This window comes from Trichoplusia ni, chromosome 8 (assembly GCF_003590095.1).
Source record: "Trichoplusia ni isolate ovarian cell line Hi5 chromosome 8, tn1, whole genome shotgun sequence".
NCBI classification, from domain to species: Eukaryota; Metazoa; Arthropoda; class Insecta; order Lepidoptera; family Noctuidae; genus Trichoplusia; species Trichoplusia ni.
In genome coordinates this window covers 11,797,794-11,823,415 of record NC_039485.1, presented here as the reverse complement: position 1 = coordinate 11,823,415, position 25,622 = coordinate 11,797,794, and the positions used below count along the sequence as shown (strand labels likewise).

Here is a 25,622-nt window from a genome sequence, read left to right as displayed (position 1 = left end):
AATCAAGGCTTTTGCATACGATGAGTCATCCCAAACTTTGGAACGAAATTCAAAATTCGTGACGTCATCGCGATGCAATGTCAGTGACATTTGAAAATCGATCGAGATTTAATGAGCTCTCAAACTTTTTGATTATCTTTTTTTAAGTTCCGTCCTGTATTTAATTTTTCTCCGATTTCGTCCATTCATTAACCAGCCACGTTTTAAAGTCTAACTTGCTTATTTGTCTTTTAATAGTTTTCTCTGAATAAGGAAATTCAAAATACGGTATTGTTGTAACTGTTTTGTTATAAACTCGCTTTACGAGTGGCGCCTGTTAGACGCTAGAGAAATTTATTATAAGGTTTTGTTAACTGACTCACCGTGTGTAGACCGCCAAGTACGAAGACCCCAGGGTGTCCCACTTTAGACCCCACATTCGCATTTATCACAACATAAGTATCATACAACAGTTACCCCGTTTCTAATCCTTTGTAGTGTAAGATTTATACGATATAATAAAATGTCTACATTCTTCTATTAAATAGGTAAGATTTCTATGGCGTGTGGTCCTAATAGGCGAACGCTCCCACGCCAATTGTAAAACTTCCAACTGAATAGGAAAAGCTATTGTTCTTGTTTATTCGAATCCTGTTTGGATTGATAAGTATTAGTAACTCGTAAATGCCTTTTAAAGCTAAAAGAAAGAAATCTCCATTTCCAAAAAGCTGATCGACATCTTCATTAATTAATCACCTATGACTTGCGATCAGTAAGACATTTGGTCAATATTTAAATCGTTTCAACTTATAAGACATAATATAAAAAAATTAAGTGGAGAAAATAATGAGACAAAACTAAGCACAGTTTACCGCCAAGTGCGCAGTGGCAACTTAGTAAGTACCAAATAAGGAATCCAAGGGCACACGTAATAATGCATGGAAGCATTTGAGCGCCGTGTGTCGTGTTTAAATCAAAAGGCACCAAGTACTGCCAACCTTATCATACATCTTCCTGACTTCGCGCATTGAATGTTTAATCCAAAAACATTATTCTTAATAATTTATTATCTGTCGCCTAACCACGCCCCCTTCCTAACTATGGCGGCCCAATTTAGCATTCAAAATCCGAATCGTAGGTTGATTAATTGACAACTTTGTAAAACGTGTACTTATTTGTTAATCTATCTATGGAGTGTTGGCGACTATTGACGTCAAAAGGTACGTACTTCTTGATAATTTTTTATAGAGCTACAAAAAAGTATTTGTCAGTAGTTTGTTCTTGAATACCACCAGTACGTTGTATCTCAATTTGTATTACTTTTCCCTTTCGCGATTTGAATATTAATTAGACACTTGATCATGTTTTAAGACAATATACCTGGATGATAATATTTATTACGATTACCAACTTAAATACTCGTATAGACCTAAATGAACCGCAATAGGTGAGCGTCGTTGAAAGTACATTAACTGATCAGTGTTATTTGTTTGCGCTGATAAAACAAAAGATAGCGAGTGTTATCGCCGCGTGATAAAGCCGTCGCGGTATAGTTTGGTTACTAGATAATATTGTTCATGTTCACAACTAAAATACCTGAACATGGACATTGTAATAGATCATCAAAACTATAAAAAGGTCTTGGAACTAAAGAAACAGCCAGCAACTGACATTGCATACTTTTTTGAAAGTATTATTTAAATTTGGAACAGTTGACCCTCGCAACAATTTGAATTCGAATTATTATTTTTATTTCTTGTTCTATCAAATTAAATTCAAATGTTAATGTCGTTATTCTTTAAAAAAAAACAAACACAAAATATTACATAATTAATTATTATAGCTAAAGCAATAACAAGAGCAAAAAAATGGCGACGTTTTCAAGTGCCACTTAAAGCTTATCTGAGAGCGAGGGTAGGTAAACTGAATTGAGGTTTCAAGTTTATTTTTAACCGCACAGGAAGGAGGGTTGCTAGTTGTTTTTGACGCGACCTCGTTTAACTTGGTTATTACGAAGTATTAAAAGATGCTTATAAACTAAAACTTTTATAAGAAAAAAAGTGCGTAACTTACATATTAGCAGAGTAACTTGGTAGAAATTTACTGAAAAATAATTACTAACTAGGTATATAATTTAAGAAGGGACGTGTCTTAGCAACAAGCAATTCGTCAATAAATACCAATGCCCGCTCCGTCCTTAGCTGACAGGCGATAATAACTCCACCTTAGCTGTCCTTGAACCATTGAAGCTGTGTGCTACTGCCTGAGTCTCGTCATCGACTAAAATAAATCAATTGGACGAACGAACGTTGGCATTGGATTACTTATGTAGCGTTAAGCTGCGTTCGCACTACTAGACAACTGTCCTAAGAACTTGCCGTTACATATTACTGTTCTTTTTTTCAAAAATATTGTTGAGTAAGCGAATACAATTGTTTATCTATTTAGTGTACACAGTGTATTTCTCATATCGTTTTCACGCTAATAAGTATATGTATGTACATATGTATGATGTCTGCTTGCTGAAGTGATATTTCAACTGAACAATGGTTGTGAACACAGTTGCACTCTAATTTCAAAGTACGAGATGTAGTCAAATATTACTGGATCATAGGCAATCGTAGAGGTATAAAATCTTTCCATTCTATGTTCGTACAGAAGGACTTTTGATATCAATAGAATCAACACCATCATGTGCCAGCCATACGCCTTAAAAATCTAGAGGGTGCCTCGTCAGCAGCCTGCTGCCGGTTAGAACTTAGACAACACACAAGTTGTACATCAATAAGATTTCAAATAAGAAGCCAGTGCATAGTCTAAACGAAGCATTACTCCACCAGATGAGATCAGACACGTCCAGTGGCATCGTAACTTATTAACGCAAGACCTCAATTAATAACCATGTGGTACGTGCGTTAGATGCAAAATTATTTAAATGAACTCATAGTTACGTAAAATGTTATCTTCAATAATATCGATGACGATTCGTGTTTTGTTAGAGGACGATTCCGACCAGTTTCAAATTTACTTAAACCGAAATCACATATATTGATTCGATCAGGTCATGTTGGTTCATAAAAGTAGAAATGTTTTTTGCCGTTTGGATTTTTCTTTACGAGAATTCAATCGCGAAAAGTGTATGCTATAGACATTTTGTTGTTAACAAAAATACGGTGAAGTGTGAGCCGTATTTGCGACACTAAGGATTCCATGCACAAAGGCTAAAGAAAAATAAATCATCGTCTCAATACGACATCTACGAAAATTTCTAACGTCTATAAAGGTTTTTTAAGACTCAATCCTGGTAATAGGCCGATTAAAATTAAAAAAAAAACTACTAGAGCCATTCTTTATTGAGCCATACACTTTCCGATATTTATAAAATAATAAACAATATTATTGAATTACCCACTGTTACATATCTTGCGGCTTCTAATCAAAACGATTTAATACGGGCGCAAATTGATTTGATTCTTCATGTAGTTCAGTTAGTCACAAGTCTAATGAAATAACTAATGTTTATGTAATAAACTAGCTGTTCAGCTCTGCTTCAGTTTTTTATCATTATTAATAAAAATGGTTACATTAATAATATTTTTTCGGACAAAACACATCGGAGATCATTCATAAAATGCAGACGAAAATGCGGGGCCTAAACATATTCATGACTATACATAAGAACTTTTATGAAACACACAAACGAAGCCGTGAGACATAGCTAGTATTGAAAAGGTTCGCAAAATAAACTTTAACACATTAATTCGAGGCAGGCACAGCCCACACTTGGTAGTCTGTAGTGAATGAGCTGAAGTCATGACTTGTTTGTTACATAATGTACTACCTACAACCTGTATAAACATATATACTATATTATAAGTACTAAGTATGTATAAAAACATACTGGATATTACGCGCATCAATTATTTCTTCCTTCAATTATTTTCCTGCAAGTAATGCGAACTTATCAAACGAATGTACTATGAATTGTGAAAAGATGGCCGATTAATGAATCAAGTGATCAATTTTCTAATTCTTTAATTAAGTATAATCAATCTATTTATCATGATGTATCTGTAAGATCTTTTAAAAGTATTTTTTTTTTATCAAAGAATAGGCCAGAAATACTCATTGATAAATAATAATTAATAAAACACTTAATATAGGTATCAAAACCTACTTAGATATCGCGAAACGCATCACCATTTGTTGAATGAAAAATAAAAACATTTATAATTCGAACGTTCCAAATATAAATTCAAATTAATTTATAGTCAAACTCTATACACAATAATAGTTCTTCAAAAGTGTCGCAATTTAAATGATGAGATGTGATTCAGAGGTTAACAAGCGCGACAGAGTGGGTCAAATAGTTCTGTAAGTTCAATTATCGATGAATTAGTAACCTTAATTGTAACATCATCATTGATTTTCCTGAATATCGATTATGAGTAATAAATGTTATCGAATATGGAAGTGAATGAGACCTTCGGGAATTTTAAGTAGAAGGAAAAGATAAGTTTGATAATGAGAAAGCTAAGTGTGCATCATCCGTGTACCGTACCGTACATTGCTTGAATGGGATTAAGAAATAAAAAAAAATATGTATAAAGAAAAAAGATCACAGTATCCAGGCGAAAGCGGCTCAAAAACCTCTTTAAAAAATGTATTCAATTGAAATTGGAACATTAAAGAATACAAACGCGCGCGAATCTAAAAATTAAACGGCTGTGCAACATCATGTTTCTAAAATCAATCCTTGCTTCTCTAATTTGGTGTTAGACTGTTCGTTCATGTTGACATAACCTCGGATGGGTTAATCGGTGTCAGTGAAATACTAATCACAGTTGTAGGAAAACAAACTACAATAGGCTATTTTATTTCATTAAGTATTCTTTTAGCATTGAGTGATAAGCAACAATTCTTTGGAAAAAAAATGTTATCTAAGCATCATAATAAAGTACGGAAAATGTAAAATCTCAATACTTCTCTTGCATTCTCAAAATTTTAAAGCGCACAAATTAAAATAAGCTTTTTTCTTAAATTTTCATTTATTAGCGTGGGTTACCTTTTAGAAGTGTTTTTTGCCTTTTTTAACTACATGCCAAAAGCCGAACGGGCTATGCTCCAATCTGAGTGTCCGCGCTGAATCAATCCGTAACCAACGCCAGCTTTATACTTTTTTAAACCATAGACACGAGTGGGAAACATTTCTTTGTACACGACATTTATTTGGTCAGCCATAAGTAGTTTGTTTTTCTCACGGTAAAAGGCGTAACATAACAATGTATTTTGAGACTAAAACGTTTTCGTCTACTAACCAGTATTCTTATATTTATTTATGTTTTTTATTCATCTATTAAGATTCATGGAATAATGATAATGTACTGCTGTTATCCATTTTATGAATTTAATTATTTTAACAAGTCTCTTTAGAAACATCACAGTGGCCATTTAAGTTCAGTTGTGATTTAATTTTACGAACACGAATAGAATAAGTAAAGAGTTTTATACCAACACTATGTGGAATGATTTATTATAGGTTTTTCATAAATTCTATGAATAGCAATCAACGAGTATTAAATAGAAAAATTTAAAAAAGCAGAAACGCTTTTTAGTAAATTTAGTATAGTTATTTGCACTAATTGAAATGACGTGATGTTTGTCTTAATATTATAAAAGGAGATAGTTAAAAAAATAGTTTATAAATAGTCAGGATTGTTAGTCTATGAGGCTAAGATAATATTTTCATCAAAATTTTATGGAAAACACACTACACAAACATTGGTTTACTCTGGTTCATTTATAATGTGCCAAATACCAAGACACGAAGAGACTGTACTTACAATAATACACAAATAATATTTACATGAAAAATGATACAACAGTTTCATAACAGGCTGGAAAACATGGAAACTGATAAAATTCAAATAAAGCAAGTTCTTGTTTTTTAGATTTAAATTTATTCTTAAATGCCTTCTGTAACTTTAAGACTTGAATAAAATCATGTCTGTCTCTAAATTATACATTAAAAAATCAAATAGAGAGAGGGAGAAAGAGTTAGAGATGTCTTTCTCTCTCTCATGCGGCAACTTCGACCATAGTTCCATAGAAGAGTCTTAAGTAAACGAGGTGTAACCGTAGGTAGAAGATAAACTACACTCACCGGCACAATTAGGGGAACACAAAAAAAAGGTTAATTTTTTCTAACATTGTAGGATATTTCTATGAGAGCTTTTGGTTTAAGTGTTAATAACATCATAACAGATTGCTTTAAGTACACCCAAGTCTTATTGTAAGTGTTTTGACAAGAATTTATGGGTTTTTAAGATTTTGCTCACTTAACGTTTTTTACTCATTCTGATAAGAACTTCAGTGGATGCTGCTAAAGGGAACTGTAGGTCATTTAACTGTTTACATTTGTATAGTGCACATTGTTCCGATACAAAATGAGTGATTTACCAGCAACTTCTGCAGCCAGGGCTGTAACCATGATCGAGGAAGGGCACACCTATCGCTCAGTCAGTCGCGCATTGGGTGTATCGACATCGGTGATTTATCGCGTCGTCCGACGTTATAGGGAGACTGGATCGTACGTGCGCAGACGAGGGCAGGGCAGAAATCGGGCAACTAGCGCCTTAGATGACCGTTTCTTGGTCATGCAGACTTTACGAAATCGTCGTCAAACAGCTGTTCAGACCCGAAATCGTTTAGCAGAAGTCCGTAATGTGAATGTCAGTGAAAGGACTGTTAGAAGACGGTTAAATGAAGTTGGTTTAAACTCTTACGTGCCAGCAAAGGCTCCAAAACTCGAGGTAGCTCATCGTGTAGCAAGATTAGCATTCGCTCGAGAGCATCGAGATTGGACAAGTAAGTGGGGCCGTGTTTTGTTCAGTGACGAGAGCCGATTTTGTGTAAATTTCGTGGATGGGAGGGAAAGAATGTGGAGACATCGACATCGACGTTATCGCCAAGCAAATTTCACTGGAACTGTGTCGTATGGTGGAGGGTCAGTGATGGTATGGGGTGGCATATGTTTGGGAGCCCGTACGGAGCTAGTGACCATCAGTAATGGATCGCTAACTGCACAGCGGTACATTACAGAAGTGTTAGAACCCCATGTCATGCCTTTTGCTCCATCTATTGGTGAAAATTTCATTTTCATGCATGATAACGCACGGCCTCACACTGCACGCATAGTGAGTGACTACCTTAATGAAGTAGGTATCACTCAGATGGGCTGGCCAGCGCGATCACCGGATATGAACCCGATAGAACATGTGTGGGACTACCTGGGAAGAAAGGTTCGACAAAGAAATCCAGCCCCTAACAATGTGGAAGAACTTAAATCGGCGTTAGTGGGAGAGTGGAATAACTTGCCCCAAGAACTGATCGACAACGTTATCCAAAGCATGGGAAATCGTATACAGGCTTTAATTCGAGCCCGTGGCGGCAATACCCGGTATTAAAATTTTCTTTTATGGGTGAACTTTAAAGTTTTTGGCAGATTTCAATCATAAAGAAAAATCGTTTCATGTTATTTATTTGTAATTTTGTTAAATTCTTCAAGAATAAATATTGTGTGAGTTACTAAAACATTTAGTTTTGTTAGGTTGAGTACAACTTATAATTGTGTAACTAAAAAAAATATGTATTACTTGACTTTGTAAAGAAAATCGACCTTTTTTTAGTGTTCCCCTAATTGTGCCGGCGTGTGTATATGTTTGTTACCTCTCGTTACCACAAACTCTTATCTAAACCGTTTAACCAGTTAACACCTGACAACAGTAATTAAGAATGTGGAAATACAAACTTTAAATACGTTGTGAGTTAGAGAGCCAAGGAAACGGTGCGATTGCAGAGTATTGATTTGCTTTAAATAGACACCTTTGTAGATATAGATATATGTCGTTAGATTAAACTAGTAGTTATAGCTAATAGCTTGAGGAGAATCGAGCGACAGAATTGGAGATGGACTGGCCACATGATGAAAACGAATATGGAAGAATGGAGGAAAGTAATAACGGATTGGTTCCCCAGGGATGGTAATCGCAGTAAGGGAAAACAAATTTGAAGAAGAGAGGACAAACAAATAGCCTTGTTTAGGGGAAAGTAGCTGTTAACAAAATTCATTGGAAGCCGCTAGAGCAGGTCTGCATCTCACGCACAATAGGTAACTAATCGAAATAAAAGGACTTTATGATTATGATTGCTACTCAGAAGCAACTACGCTCAAAATTTAATACCTAGTCTTTTGCTATCTAAGTGTGTTTTACAAATTAGAAAACATATTGACTGATTGTTCACAATTAAGAGGTACACGAAAACGCAAAGTGGCACACATTTTCAAGAACATCAAATGATTGATGTGGGCTTAAAGATGTCGATAACGAGTAAAGAATCTCGCCTAGACGAGTCGCGCGGCCTCACTTGCCTAATGTTTACCTTATTACTTATTGCCGCCGACGCTTACTTACCTACAGAAAGAAAAACACGCCCACAGAACAACCGGCTGCATTAGATACGCACAGTTTCCAAAGAGAACCCACACGAATACAGGCTTTTCAATCTGACCGAGATATCGATGCAACTGGTGAGAGAACGCAAGCTGCCCGGTTACAAATCGTAATGTACATATGAATGGCCGACTCTACATCTCGCTCGTACATGCCAGGTAGAGCGAGACAAAAGAAAAGCTTTTTAAACATAATTCACCGAGGAACTCCAATAACATTGAACAAAAGTCGTTGTATTTATAAATTCCTTTGTTGAGGAAATTTTCAACGAAAGCTACGACCTTCTATTCTTCACTAGTACTTAAAATCTGAAGTAATAAACAATAATGATTAGTGATGAGTGACGACCCATTTCTCGAAGACGGTTGTGAAAGACTATCGCAAATGAATTGCGAATATAAAGATGTTATGTTTTACAAAGTAATCCGTGGAGACATTGAAGTATTTCAAGGAAATAAAGAAGCATGGCCGTTGTATTGTTGTCAAGGGATTCCTTGAAACGGCTCATTGCGGCTCGCTGGTGTATGACGTGACGTCATTGTCTGCTGAAATAACGAATTAGATAATACAATTTAAACGAATAAACTTTTCCGTTGTTCCTTATTATTTAAAGTTATATTTTCTCAACCCTAATTCGACCGAGCGCTCACCGAATCGCTAAACTAAAATGACAAATGACAGTTACTTGTCAAAAATAAACGTTAAAATTAAATTATTCGCTTACAACCTCTGTTCTCGAACCTTCTTAAATACTATTACGTTTAAAGAGATACTTTCATATAACTCTTGGATCAGCTTATCTTTCCCAGAAATACCTTACGGATCAAAACGTCTTGTTTTTATAATGCCTCATTGTTTGAACTACGAATTCCTGTGTGATAAGGATGTAAGCTGTATTAAGTAAGATAATTTCGTCTTTGATATCAAGTAAACGCTCAGTTTATTCCAAACTTGGTTCATCTCCACATTTTTTGTTCGTTCTTTGTGTGAAGTCCTAGTTTCTTAGCGATTGTCTGCTAATAAGCGGTCTAATTTATTTCTAGTTTAAAATACTATGTTGAAATATTCCTTTCCATTGTCATGGTGATTAGGATAAATACGATGAATTTGTTATTCTAACTCAGAAGTTGTTCCTAGAATTTATGCATTAAGTTTTCTTGCTAAAACATTGTTTACAACAAATGGGGGCATTGTCTTTAAATTTTTAATCATTGTCTGGCTTGTTGATCTAGTGGTTAGTGGTCCTGACTGTTATACCGGAGGTCTAGAATTCGATTCATCTACCACAGATGTTTGTGTGATAAGCACGATAATTTTTTCTATGTTTTTCTGTAATTTTTTCGTAATATGTGTCAGTCGTCTAGTGCACATAAGACATAATTACAGTTTGCTTATTTTGAGACTAGATGGCGTTGTGTGACAGTTGTCTGATATTATATGCATTAATACTATTAAGATGTGTACATCTAATACGTCAAAACATGACTGTCTCAAAGACTTGTTTTTCGGTTTTTCTTTTGTAAATTCATCAAAATTTATGTACATTGACGTTGTTGTTTGGGTACAACAAACTTTATGTGATAAACACATTAATTTGGGTTATCAGGAAAACTTGTTTTATCATGATAGAACGTGAACACGTTTGCCATATGGAATCACCAATCGATGGATAGAAAATCATTTTGAGGAAAATTTATGATCTTTGTTTTATTAGTTACAACTACTTAATATTTATAATTAGATAAGATGTTTGAATGAAATAGTAAGTTGGTGTTTGAAAACAAAAAACAGTGATCTTTATTTTCTTTGAAATTTGGAATCGCCAACCTTAAGTGCATGATTATAAACGTGGTGGATGAATGCTTATATCTGGGATGTATGGGATACTCACAGGCTGAGATTATAATGCAGAAATAAAAGAAATATCGATTTGAATAAAAATAGAAACATAGTCATTCATAATTACACGTCTTAATAACATAATTTTAGAGTCCAATTTACGCTGTAGCAAAAACCAAAGCGGCGCCAGGCGTTTAAAAATAAATCAATTTTACGTTACTGCTATTGAGTAATGAGATCTAACTGAGACCAAAGGTGATTGTCCATTGACGTTTAATTAATTAGTTATGCAACATTACTACTTGTAAACAATAAGCATTGTGTGCAGCAATAAAGTATGTAGGTTGTATAGCTTTTAATTATGATTAAAATGCGCTAGTACACAGATGATCTTTGAAAGAAGTTGAAGTTATAAAAAAATGTAGGAAAATTTGACATAATTCGTTGACGTACCGAAGACTGCGTTTAAAGATTCCTATTTGTTGGTTGATTTGACAAAAATCAAAGATATTTTGTGTACAATCCGGCTCTTACATAAAACTGGCTCAAATTATTCTAACCCAGGAGCTACCTCAGTCTAGTTACTTTCGTTTTAAATTTTAAAGAGGAATCAATTATTATTTTTTCATAAATTTGCCAATAATTATTTTCAGCCATGTTCTACTATGTTTATAGGTACTGAAACTGCACTAAGTAACGATGTTCTCATGTACATGGTTGAGTGCATATATCCAAGATCAAGTCATACCACCATTGCCGCGACTTTGTTTTTGATACGCTACGATAATCATATCATTTTTATTAGTCTGTCATAAATCAACCTTATACTTTGATAGGTTAGGTTTAAATTCAAACAATGAAATAACAAGCCTTGTGACTTTATAAAACAAAACACTACTTCTTCTTTTCGTATAACATATGTGCAAGTTGGTGTCAAAGTATACTTCTGACACGGGCTAACATACCCTTGAAATATTCTCAGGTATGCGGGTTTTCTTACGATATTTTCCTTCTCCTTAGCAAGTGATAATTACTTTTAATACGTTTATAAATTTGAAAAGACACTTGCGAGTGCCATGATTTGATATTGAGTCTTCGATTTGTCAGTCCAAAGGTCACATAGGCTTTCACTGCCAAAGAACCAGATAAAACAATTTCTCGTCCAATTTATCAACTTCTGAAATGATAACCTTGTTTCAGATAACCGATAAGAGATACTTCTAAGAAGCACTTTCGATATATATTATCTAATATCACGCAAAAAACCCAAACGTTTTAGATCGATTGATTCATAATTGGTTGAAATATTAACTTGAGTTAAACGGACCGGATTTTAAAAGAGAAATTTTCCTCGTATTGGTTCGCTTCGATTCGGATGCCTGTTCGATGACTTCCGTCGAATACGGTTTCTTTTGACGTCTGAGTCAGCGATAAAATTTAATTTGAAGGTCGTTTTGTGAAATATACATATTTTGATAATACACCTTATGTAGGTACCGTATGTACGAATATTTCATAACAATAAAATTGAACAGATACAATGGATACGTAATCAAGCACCTACGATCTTTACTAGTTTTGGCATCGTTCGTTCTGTAAGGAGGTTAAAAGCCTTTAAAACTACTCAAATTGCAATATAAGGTCATCTCAATCGCTCAGCATACTTCAGTCAGCATTTGTAGAAATGAACATATCAAATGATTCTATAGTTCCAATTTATAAGAATCAGCCATGCTTTTACGATTAAGTCACAACAAAGAGCATGAATAATGACTAATGATAATTAATTATAAACGTGATTAAAATGCTCTAAAGCAACTATCGAATTGTGGTATTGTGTCATTGTCATGAATAAGTTCTAGATACTGGCAAATTCTTGGCACTGTTTATACTAGGTACCGTATAAGTTACGTAAAGAAACAATGTAACTAGATGGTGCATAAATGTCAAAATGAATAATGAAAGAATGAGGAGGTAAAATAGTAATAGCGACAACAAAAACATATTACCAACTTCAAATAAAAACAAATGATCCAACTGGATAAAATCGTCATTTAACGAAATAACAGCTTCAAGTAAAATTAAAAAAAAGAATCAGCAAACTCGGTTCATCCAGTCCGAAGTTCAGAGGTAACAAACAAATAGAAAAAATTCAAACTAATTGAAATTATTGAGAACCTCAACCTTTTTGAAGTCATTTAAAATAAAGAATGTGAAGATGCCATAAAAAATTAAGTACTTTATAATAAAGTTCAAAGTACACCTCACACATGCGTACCTATTACATACATGCTTCTAGATGTAAAAATAGATAAAAGGTAATAAAACAATGATTGTCGCAGACACTTAATACAGTGATGTCATCGTTTTCAAGTACCTACACAAGACAACATTATGAAGTGCATACCTTAGAGCTAACAAGCACTCCACACGACGGTATGCGGGCAATAGCTAACTTACTGGCTCTAGTACATGCTATTTTAAGACTTGGAAACGCTTTCTTAAGCACGCGCCACAATTAGGAATAGAACAATGTTAAGTTTGAAATGTTCACTGAAATAAGTTCGTGTGTAATGGCAAATGGTGAGGCTTAGCTTGGTAAGGTGAATGTGAGTTGTAAATTGGGTGGAATCTTCGGAAACTTTTCTTTAGAATTCATGTCTATATACATACTCCATATAGATAAAAATTATATAAATTTTCGTTTTTCGTACAGCAAATGCTATTTATTACATACAATTTCCGTCTCTGTGTACCCCGTAAGCTCCATTCACCCCCCTCAGGCACAACTTACTTCAACGCAAATAACATCAAAAGAAACGTTATAAATAAAATATAAATGAATATCGAAACATAACATTTTCATTAAAACATCTGCTAATCTGATAATTGTCGCTCATCGTAACATGAAACAGTATTATTTTTGCATGTTTTTATGAAATCGAGACCCGCTAAAGCTTACGTCATGTTTTCATCTGCAGTCAATATGACACTAGTGTTATGACTGCAAAATTTTATTATTTTTTGCACTTGCGAGATTTTGATCGCTGTATAAATAGAAACGTAATCATACAAAATACACAAAAACAAGTGCTACGTGACGTCAACGTCAACACTCGAATACAAGAAGCGATTGAGTGTTATTTTAGTTGGCAAAGTAACAATTTCCTTTAAAACTTGGTAGAGTTTTCGCTATTGTTGTGAAACGTATTGTCGAATCGGACTTCCAAAGCTAGTGTTAGACTATTCTAACAGTATGCTAATCGCTCTATATAAATGTAAAGTCATGTAAAACACCCGCAGAGGCAATCATCCAAATGATTTCCTTAAAATGCAAAATAAACTGTTTCGAGGCAGCGGGCGTGCTGAATAAAAGGTTTACCGGCCTGAGCTTTGCAGAATGTCTGGAATGCACTTCTCAGAAAACGAACGAACCTTCATTCCTGCCCTTAGTCGGGTTTTGCTCCATTAGCTTTTTCTCAAACCATATTACGTTCCGACTGCAAGGAGTTTTTCATCTGTTCTCAATAGCTCTCTATTAATATCCTTCTTCATCGTCACTTTTTTGTTTTGGAATGAGTTTCTCCAGACACTTGGACTACAAGATCTGGTTTGTCAAGTCATTGGTATAATGTAAGCATTCCTTGGAAAACATTCATAGCTAGTGTTTTGTTTCATAAAATTATGTATAACGGCTTGTTTTAGGTCATTGGGTATCAAGAATGTGACTCTATCACCAAAATATAGAATTTACCTAAATCAGTTGTAAGTCATGGTAGGAGTATCCTGCTGTCTCTGTCTTTTTAAAGAAAAACGTAGCGACGGATAGACTTTTGCTATGTCAGATAGCACTTACACTTTGTATATTTTTATATTTAAGTTGATCAAAGATCGTGAGAATGTTGGGTGTGTTGTTTATTGTTGTCCATCGAGGCGCTGCCTAAGTGATCCAAGTCCCCACGTGTTTTACATTCAAAACTTAAGTTATTAACCCTCGAAATGTGGGACTTGTATCTATGCGTCTTTCTAGAAACATGTATGCGTCTTTCTAGAAACATGTGTTAGAAAAGAATGGAAGATGATTTCCGAGTTAAATTAGTCAACTTGTCTGCTAGTTAAGAGTGAAATTAAAGTATTTTTTTTACGTATATGCTAAGAGTAATAAGAAAGTTTGGAGCTTGTGGTTTTAATGTTAATATATTAATATTACCAGATATACTTTTTCCAGTGTAATAGCGTATTTAAGGCACTATTGTTCAATAACAATAGCAATGAAATGTCCTCGTTATTAATTATTTTGAGCAAACCAACGATACGCTCAAATTAATTAAACCTTTGCTTAATTACGCAGTTATCGAATATTGTTATGATTGTGAGTAATTCGGTTAGTATATATTATGAAATTGTATAATTACGAATTACCTGTATGTTATAAATAGTATTTTTTTTTACATTTTAGAAAGGCTAAGTAAGTATATCCTACTTGCTAAAAAACTAGCTTTCACAGTTAAAAAACATATTATCAATCATTCATTTTTCAGTTACGATACATTAAGAACCTTGTAAATTAAGTTATAAAACATTGGCTTGATATCAATTGTCGTAATTCCGAAGGTTGCTCTACATAGCACCTACGTTCACGAAACGGTTAACTGTTAAAATAGTTATAATATATGTAGTTGTACGTTGACAGTTATTTGTCTACGGCTAAGGATCACATGACCGTATTATGCGGCGTCACCGCGTCGCCGGCGCGGGCGCATAGCCTTGCCTTTATCCACAACCGGTCGCTAGATCAATTGTGCCGATTGATTGTTACTATCCACAAATTGCACCCAACTGATGTCACGTCCCGCCTGCAAACTACCTCTAATGAGCGCTTTTAGGTCAATAATTAAGCAAATTACTAGCTTCGTTAGCTCCCGTTCAAATGACAAGTTAAATGCAATGTAGAGTCAGCGAATTCATCTCTATCTTACTATACGGCATTTTAATTATCTTGACATGTCATGTCAGGACAAAGGTAATGGCAGGAAACACTCAGACAAATGGAATTTTATTGCAACGCCGGGTGAATACGTACTGGGGTAAAACTTGAATTAGTACAATGTAGAGTTGAATGAAGTTCTGCCTTGTTTGCGTTTGAAAGGGCTCGAAAGTTTTAGATGCATTTTAAAACAGTAACAATGATTATATATAAATAATGAACCCTAACTTTAGTAGTGAATAAATGGTGAAGGAGAAACCATTTCACATAAGTTATTGTACGCTTTGTCACAAGAAATTAAACAAAGAAAACATTGCTCCGTTGAAATAAAATGATTATTTTATCCATATGAACAATAGATAATTTTAAATTAATGCTTATTGGAAATGAAACAGTTTGACGTAGTTTTTATAATCCGTTACAAAGTAGGTATGGACAGGGATCTGGCTCTCTTGCAATCAACACTTCTTATTCGATAAACGATTAATTGTTTTTCGATAGGAAAATGTCAAAATATCGTCGTTCAATCGACTCTACAACTCTACTCTCTTAGCGGACTCGGGTCTCAGACCTACATACTGCCTTTGATGAATCATGTGGGTCAGAAAGGCGCTACCATAAAAAGAAAAGACGACATATTTAATTAGGCGCCTTACAAAGAAGGTCTTGCTTCATCAATCATGAGGGTGAGATAAAGGTGTATGCACACACTTACAGTCACGTACCACCCAAGGCTAAGTTTTATTACGGTAACACTTGTAATAACTATCTTTGTGGCGTCAGATTGGTCATATAACACGGACTTTATGTAGCAATAGCTGTTTGTAAGTATTTTCTATACTTTCATCATTGTTTTTAAGTCGTGAAAGTCCGATTAAATTTAATGCACTTTATATATGAACACAACGGATTCAATAAAAGTTTTTGTACAGTTTTGTAGAGCTCACGAACGTGCAATGAATAGGTTGAATTCGTAAGTTTGGAGTGAAAGCTCCGCAAAAGCAATTTCTACAGACTCATTATGCAATTTCCAGTTAAATGTCACCTGGGTTTTTAGAAATTGTTGTTATTGCTTTACATTTCATTCTACTTTAGTGTTATCGGCTTATTTCTGAATCACAAAACGTCAGCTCTATCGTTATCATGGAATACCTCCGTACAAAGGAGATCACTCATACATTGTTAATGTTACAAATAATTACTATTAAGGTCGATTATGTTCTGCTTATCAGTCTCGACTGAAACTGTTGTATCATGAAAACAGATAAACAAAGAATTATTTATTTGACATGCTATTTGTCCCTCCAAAAGTTTGAATCGAAGAAACAGCAATTAAACCTTCTGAAGCAATTTCAATACAAACGTTAGTCAGTAAAAACATGATAAGGCGTATAAACTCAAGGAGAATTACTTAAGTTGCAAGTAATTTCATGCGTCAGCGCGAGAAATGAAGACGAATGCTCACAAGTTTCACAACACAAAGAAACTGTAACCTTATTGTCTTCGGAGAGCGAGGAGCCGAAGCTGCAGCACGAATTAAACACCACGCAACACAACAAAACACACAACTCACAGAAACACTGAACACGGTAGAAAACTGGCACGTGATTTACCAAAATTGACACATTCAATGTATGTATGATGGAGGTGCGCAGGCGGCGGAGGCAGCGCCGCGCGCCGCGCCTCGCTCGCCCCGAGCCTCCACTCGCCTGCATGTACACACCGCCCTCGGTAAATTCTTTGCATAAATAAACGAGAAAGCTCTACCTAGCCCACTAAACTAACGCTTCTTTCACACTCACTTCGCGAAACTAGATGCACTGCTTCCAAAACAACTTAAAACTACCTTACCTTTTACACTGCGCAGTAATGATGTTCTAACACGATCGATGAAGGAAAAACAAGCGAAAAGCAGACACAGTCACGTTCGTGCGGATACGTTGAGAGCAATGGCGCCGCGCCGCCGGTTCGGTCGTCGTTTGTCGAGTCTCTTGCAGACTAGGAAGGCAAGCCTTGTTTAAACAGTGACGTGAGCCCAGATGGCTTCTTACCTTTTCTACGCCGTATGATTCACTTCTGTACGGAAAGAGATAGCACTACTCGTATCGCCTCCTACTTTTATACCTGTCGAGCAGCAACCTACATCACCGGAGCGTCGAATAAATTGAACAATGTCAAGTCTGATATTTGCTTGTTCGTCTCGAAAATTATGCAAAAAATTCAATATGCGCATTTTTAGTTTACGACAAGCCTTCACATGTTACCTGTTGTACAACTGTAAACGATGAAGGCTTTTGCGTGACTCTATCGTTTTATTTAAAGTAGGTAGAGCCAGACAGGAAATAAGTTGCTTCACGGTAAAGGCATTAGTAGGCTTTGCATAGATGTGTAAAACTAATGTCCTAGACTATTGTTAGCGAGAACCTTAGCAGAAAGTAAATCTAAATAACTAAAGAAACTAATGAGGTTCCTACTTAACAAAGGAAAAGCGAGAACCAAAGAACTTATGAAACAGCATTGGAAAGTTTTGTGAGTAGTGCCATCTAGCGGTTCGTAAAAAAAAAGGAGCAAGCGAACTCCGCTATCATGAACTTACCATGCGCTTCTGACGCCCTACCTTGGTCCACGAGCTTCTACATAAAAGTGATAGATGGCGTGCATAGCACCTTTTTTATTAATTGCATTATTTATTTTACTTTTGTATTTTTAGGTTTCACGAATTGGGATTTATTTCAATGCTCATTTAAATGAAACATAACTAATAGCGGACCACTTTTTAGTAAAGTAGAGTTTTCTGTTTAATCTGAGTATGCGGTTTAGTGTTCCCCAATAAAATTGGTTGTGTTCAAATCAAACAGCTGAGCAGAAGGAAGAGTAAAATAATTATCAAAAAGTATCAAGCAAAGAGTTTATTGAGTTTGCCTGAATGAGCTTTTTTCAAATCAAAAAAGGAATAAGTTAAGTAAATTACTTTGCTGTCACAAATCGTATTTAAACATTTAATTAATCAGTTATGACAAAATTATCAACAAATGAGCATCTCTACATTTTCCTAGAACTCTACATACTTAAAAATAAACACGCAGATAATTACATTGACATGTTTTCGAATAAAATATTCAATAAAGTATATTTACGTTCATGCTAAGTCAAGTAAAACCCAGTACAGTTAGACATAAATAAAGGCAGAAAGCTAGAGAGGAATCTCTTTGATTGCGTCGATGCCGGTCGGTGTGAACATTGTGAAGCTATGTTTAATAGATAGGCTAGGTAATAACGATTTATCAATGTGCCCGATGTCGGATCGTGAAAGTCAAAATCGATTAGCAGCCCGCTGATTGAATGTTTAGCAAATAGAAAGTTTATGTGTGCAATCGATTTTGTCAAAGTATCGATTTGATGTGTCAGTGATGTTGTGTAATGAGCTGAATTTGAGAGGTTTTGATTTAAAGTATCGATTAATATAAATGTTGCAAATTAAATTATGACTTTTTTTTCTATGTAGTCTGTTAGCTTTTTAATTTCTCTATCCCGAAACTATCTTATTTAGTGTTACAAGTTTGACGTGTTTGTCTGTCGTGTAGAATCATAATTTCCGAACATGTAAAAGTTTCAATCGAGGACTTTTTGTCTTGTGTTAATTAAGAGTAGGAGAAGCGGCATAGTATATTTGTAAATAAAATTCAATATTTTATTGACATAGGTGCGGTTGAATAAAAGTGTATCAGTGATTAAATTTCTCCGATTTTTCCTTAGTAAAAAGGGAATGCAGCATAAAGGTCAAGATGTCAATAGCTCTGAATTCAGTTCATGCAACACAGTTGTAGAGTAAAAAGTCAATAAATTGCTTCGAATTGCACGTTTAATTAAGGCAACGCCATCACTTGAATGTTTTTGCAATGGGGTATTTGAGTAAGGGCCGGATTCAATATCGCCAAATAAGTTAGCTTTAAATTACTTGACCCAGATAGCTAATCAGTGATTGTGAAACAGGCGCTAAATCTAATAATCTAAATCTGTTTAATCCAATTATTATTGGATTTATATTATTTAATATAATATTTCCAAAAGATATTGAATACTTATTTTTCATTTTACCAAATAATTCAAATTAAAAGTACTGATTGTGAAGTGTATGGTTAACGTTACCCTTACTGGGCTAGATACCAATTTCAATATTTCTATTTAACCAATATTTTTTGGAAATGTGTCTGACGGACTATTGGGTTACATATGAGTATGTAGCGATTACGTCATTACACAACCCAATCTATTGTATTCTTTGCATCATAGATGAAGGTGATTTATATTCAGCCATCGTTTAAGACAGCTGGCGCACTTATCTCAATAATTGACATTAGGGAACAACTTTCGCTCGTTGCTAATGGAGTCTAGAACAAATCGACAGGCAGGACGTATAAAAGTGATAAATCCAATTCGAAACCTGCGTTTATACTGCGGTACTGATTACCACGGAGACATTTATGATATCGATTTAAACATTATGTTCTCTTAGACTTTAATAAGTAACTAATTTTAAAAGATAGTGTCACTAAAAATGGTAACAAAGAACTGGCTCGGATAACTGTTGAGTTTGTGTTACTTGCATGTTAGTCACAGCCCTAACTTGGGTGGTATCAGCCGAAGGCAACTTTAAAGCCTTAAAACTACTTTTGCAAACTATATTCATACTTTAGTAATTAATTTAAAAATCACATTGTTGTCTGTCGTGTGCTAATTAAGTCTAATGTACAGTAAATAATGTGCGTTTGCTTAGATTGAGACTAGATGGCGTTATGTTATATTATAGTATTATGTTTATTACAATCAGACAAAAGCCAGTTTAGTAGTATAAAGTCGACCTAATGCACGGTTTGGAGTCGACTTTCGAATAGCCGGCAGTTTTTTTATTTATTCAGAATAACTAGGGAGCTAGCGATTTCGTAAATCACAACGGCCCTTGGATTATTTATAAAATATTGCATTTCTTCGCCTTGTAACAAATGGTCTAGGAGAGAAAACAGAGCAATGCTTCAGTGAAATACTGGTTTAATTTGAGCGTTTGAGCTTGTTCTGTAGACCAAAGTTATTAGATTGAAATATTAATATTAAAAGAGCTTTTTGGAATGTGTTTGTACAGGTATTATATCTAGATAGGTATGTAAAAAAGAAATCTATTAAGACGGAAGTTAGGCGGAAAAGTTGCTAAGATTTGTTCTCGTATCTGTGACAATTATTTTTGATATTTCAGCCTAAAGATGCTGTTAAAAAAATATGCTTTTAACCTTCCAAAGTCTCGTAAATACAATTTAAGTAGAACAGAATTCGCCGAACTAAAGTAGCCACTTAATCACACTTGGTGATATCTTTTCCGTTCTTATATGCATGTTGGCAATTTGTAGTCGTTTTTTTAGGTTAGAGATGGAAATATGACTTCTATAACAGATGGCATTTTCAAAATATTATAATTATTAGAAGATTAGTTAAGTAAATAATCTTCAAATAGATTATGTCTTTGCATATTTTTTCCTCAGCGATTTCTGAAAATAATTTTCTTGACAGACATGTTTGTTAACAATCAAATGCAAATCGCATTTATTCATAACCCATGCATTTCAAACTTTACTTTTAATATCGTAATTTCCTACACACATATTTACCTACATGTTGTACAAGCCAATTTAATTGCTCTACAAAGTAGCGTTATTTAAATAAAAGAGAAATTCAAGTGCAAAGTTTTATTTGACTATAATACATGTTAGGTATTAACAGTGAGTGCTGGACCGGTCGGTAAGCCTCCAAGTTTTATCGGTACTTCAAAGGTAGCCGAGCTTTCACCGCTACTGCTTATTATTTTATCAAGACCAAACCCGTCACGATATTCTACAAAGAGTTTCTTTGAAAACATATACAGGAGAGTATAGAACCTTGTTTTGATGTTGGTCTCATAAAAAAAAAAACTTAGTGAAATATAACCTCCTTTATAGAATTAATTATGGTTCTTATTTTGTTAGTCCTTTCATGACTTTTTTGATCTACGGATTCAAATAGATTAAAAAGAGCTCTAGAATTGAAACATTAGTCTATTGTTTTCGATTTATATTAATATATCTGATTGGATTTCAAAATACGTTGATCAGGTAAAATAAAATTGTGATTTGTATGAAGGATTGCTTAAAAAGGTACTCGTAACATTGTATTATATTTCATTGTACAGATAGGCGAGTGGTTTAAGATCACCACGAAAAATACCCTACTGAAGTCAAGCATTTGCGTGATCCAGGATTTCTTATGATGTGTCTCTCTTAGACTCTTTATCGCATAGGATAGGTTTTATCCTGATTTTATGTCCACGTGGGATCATTTACAATTGATAACGATTTGTAGTTAATAATATAATGTTCTTACTAGCTTATACAAATAGTCATTAAAATAGGTTTTAATGTGTAACAAGCAAGCCTATATTATGCCTTTATATTTTGATAAAACAATTTGGTATGATTAGACGTCGTTACAGTTAAACTAGTGGTTAACAGTGATTAGCCTCTTTGCGAGCTTAAAAACAATTTAAATGGTTATTTTATGGTCATCACTTATCATTATAATTTAACTTATGAATACCGTTATTTGAATCAGAGAGTACTTCAATTTTTTTTGCCCCTTACACTACATTTATTTAAATACTTACTAAAGCCTACTAAATCGAATAGACCACTAAAGTAGACCAGCCTTTTTCTATTTAATATGAATTTGTTGTTTGATTCTCTATTACAAGATTGTAAGCTTTTCTATAACTATCTAAAGAAGTAGCGTTGAGGTAGCTCTATCAGCCTATACTTCTTATCACAGTCTAGCTCTGATCCAGTTGTGGAAGCAAGACAACACACTACAAAACCTAGTGGCATCTTGTTCTCTCACGAACTCTTACGAAAACATGTTTTTGCAGTCATTTTCATGTATCTATGTGTGGTTTAAGCTTATCAGCTAGGATTACACGACTGTTTGCTGTAAAGGACAAACAAATTCTACATTCTAGTTCTATTTGTAGAATTACTGGGTGTTGAGCAAACTTGTATATAGATTATACAATCTATGTTCTCAGCATGATGGCATGGTCAGGCGACTGCACGGGTAGGCTGGTATATGTCATCACGCCAAACCCACTGAATGAAACGTGTCGCGGGATGGATTTCCATAAAGGAAAAACTTTAATGTGATTTACTATTGTTTGCTCTAAGACTGAGTGTCTTTGAGCAAGTAAATTATATGTTTGTGAAAACCCTGCATCGTAAGGATTAAATTCCTTAGCGCGGGAGTAGGTTTTTCAGACAAAAATACATTTGTTGTCATTGTGAAATTGGTGATGAGAGAGATCTAGATACTTATAATAAAACCAATTGAATGTTGAACTATGCAAAGAGAAACAAGTAAAACTTAACATTCACAAAGGCACAATACAAATGCATCCTAATTGGCGCTTTGTCAAATACCTATCAATTGCCAGTCTCGCATTTCCTTTCAACTAAGTACAACATTCTGAATATGAAGTCTCCTTACTTCTTCCTCGCTTCAATTCTTATGATAATAAAACTTACTATACCAAACAGTGAAAGTAAAATTGCAAAATTTACAACGTTAAACATGATTTGACATTGATGAAAAAAAATAGTTTAAAAACACAAATATTTAATGCAATAATTGTGTTTAAAACTCTTACGTCATTTATTTTACCGTCGCTTGTCTTTCAACTGTAATTCAAAACAACCGAAATATCGGTCTACTGATACAAAAGCTGGTCAACCAAGTATTCTGCATTCCAGTCCGCAGTTGTCACTGTTGTCAGTTATAACCTCAAATATACAAGTACCTACAACAATAAATATATCACATAAACATCTGCATTTGTGCCGAGCCCAGTGATAACAGTTCTCTGTAATTATGTGAGTCAAGTTCGTGATAAGAGGCGATAAGACCTCTTCAGTGAAATGCTAAATATTTTAAAACATCTCTTATTCATGCGATGGTTTTCCTGCAAAAAAATATGTGTTCAATGTCGGTGATAAGAACGCCCCTCGTTTAAATATGACTAAACTTATATTTATGATAAAATGTGCGACTGCATAACCAATGAAAATATACAAAGATAAACTGCTTTGAAGTTTTTTGAAAATGACTTTAAAAATACACAGAAGTGACGTCACTCGTAAGTTTGATTAAACGAACTGAGAGCAAAAATAAAGGTACGAAGAGGGTACTTTATTTAGTGTGTAGGCAATTTCACTTATTAATTTGCATCCCTCAATACAACATTCCCTTCTGTATTCGACGACATCAACATATCAGAAAACCAAACTCATAATATTGTAATCAATTTCCTTATGCCTAAACTACTCAGCTGTCTGACGACACTTAAAGCGCATAAGCTATAGACTACTATAACGATAGAAATTAGATTGCAAGTGTGTAAGCAAAACAGCGTTATACATTTTATAGAGCTGTGTCTCTTTTCCGCATGTATCCAATTTAAGTCTTAAGCCTTAGTAGACCCCTAGATGACTTTATCATGTTACATAACTTAATAACCTAATCAGAATAGAAACAGCAAACACTTCGCATTGTTCTTTTCAAGTAGCCTAAGGATAGGCGCGATTGCCTGTCATATCTTATCAACATTTCATAACTGAAAGGGAACTAGGCTATAAACTAAGGCTGGAAGTACATCAGAGCAGTGACTGCAAGCATGTATCAGATGTATATAGGCAAGACTATAATGTTTTTTTAACTGTGCAATGAGAAGTGTAATCCTGTATCACGGGGGTTCTCAGTTCACACATTATAGAAGTTGGAGAACATAATCACCAGGATTACGGTGACCCATAAATGCTTGTCTACATCATTAAAAAGTAAGGCAGATTTAAAGCACTGAATATAGTGAAATGAATGGTGGTGGGGCTGAAATGACACTTGCAAGTAAAAAGCGTACTGGTAAGTGACGTCACACGATTGTTTAAGTCCGTTTTCCATTGATTTTTAAGTTTACATTATAAATTAAAAAATACGTAACTAATATTTTTTGCATATTTGTCTGTCCGTCTAAACGGATTTTTTTTGTCGAATACTCTATTGGAGGCTTGGTGTGCACCCTGCCTAACATGTTAACGCTCAAGTGTAATTTAGTCTGCTGACATGGCCGCTATCTAGATTCGCGAATCATTTAATATGTTTTAAGAGAAAGTTAAAATTATGCAAGCAGTTACTCCAGTGACCTTATGCTGTACTTTAAAGTCCGATGACTTTACAATACACTGAGAAAGAAAGCTGATTAAAAAACTTGTAGGAATTAAATCCGTACGCTGTTAGTGGTTTATTTTAATTGTTAAGTGTTAACGGTTTCGTATTTTTTATCATCTATACTAATATGTAAAGCTGAAGAGTTTGTTTGTTTGTTTGAACGCGCTAATCTCAGGAACTACTGGTCCAAATTGAAAAATCCTTTTTGTGTTGAATAGACCATTTATCGAGGAAGGCTTTAGGCTATAAACCATCACGCTGCGACTAATAGGAGCTAAGATACAATGGAAAATGTGAAAAAAACCGGGCAGGTATACCTAAATCATAACTTATATCTTCTACCCACTGGGACGAAGTCGCGGGCAACAGCTAGTGTTTTCTATAAGTAAGCTCTTATAAAGTACATATTTAATTGTACATTATTGAAGAAGCCATTCTTTATACTTAAATTCTTTATACCTAAAAAATGTCTTCAACCAACATTGGGAGCAGGATCCCACATCCGAGCGCTTAGAACTCCATAGAGAGTAATTGCCTCAAGATTCGCGAACGTCAAGCAGTACCGCTTTCTCGATCAAGCCCTTGACCCAGACTAATACGTCAGGCCCCTTATATGTAAACCAAATTAATGTTTTATTATAACACGCGTATATCGCATATGTATCGGGATTGCCCGTTAGCTCAAGATTTAGGACTCCGGTTGTATCCGAAACTAGTCGGGCGATCCAGATAACTACGCTTGAGTAAACTTTTGCATAATTTAATTACAAATGATTATTATCCTTGTTTTTGAGTAATTTAATATTTTATTCACATGCATTTATAGAACCGCTCGCCTAGTTTCGGTCTCAATCTTACTAATTACGACGCGCTGTCGCTGGCTCAAGTTGAACTAAAAACGAATAAACACTATTTTTTAAAAAAAAACGACTCCCGCACTAAGAAATTTAATCCTTGTATCGCGGGGGGTTTACAAACATACAACTCACATGCACAAAGACACCCAGACTCAG

General features: G+C 34.6%; 1 protein-coding gene across 2 annotated transcripts in view; it reads right to left on the bottom strand.

Moving 5' to 3' along the window:
* The window catches only part of LOC113496318 (protein artichoke), a 43,648-nt gene extending 26,341 nt beyond the window's left edge, over positions 1 to 17,307 (bottom strand). The window contains exon 1 of one of the 2 annotated variants that reach the window (XM_026875478.1): positions 17,170 to 17,307. The gene's annotated coding sequence lies outside the window, so the exon portion shown is untranslated. Of the gene's footprint in view, positions 1 to 16,811; positions 16,889 to 17,169 lie in introns of those variants that run through there. The other variant, XM_026875479.1, reaches the window with a different exon arrangement.
* Between the last annotated feature and the right edge of the window lie 8,315 nt (positions 17,308 to 25,622).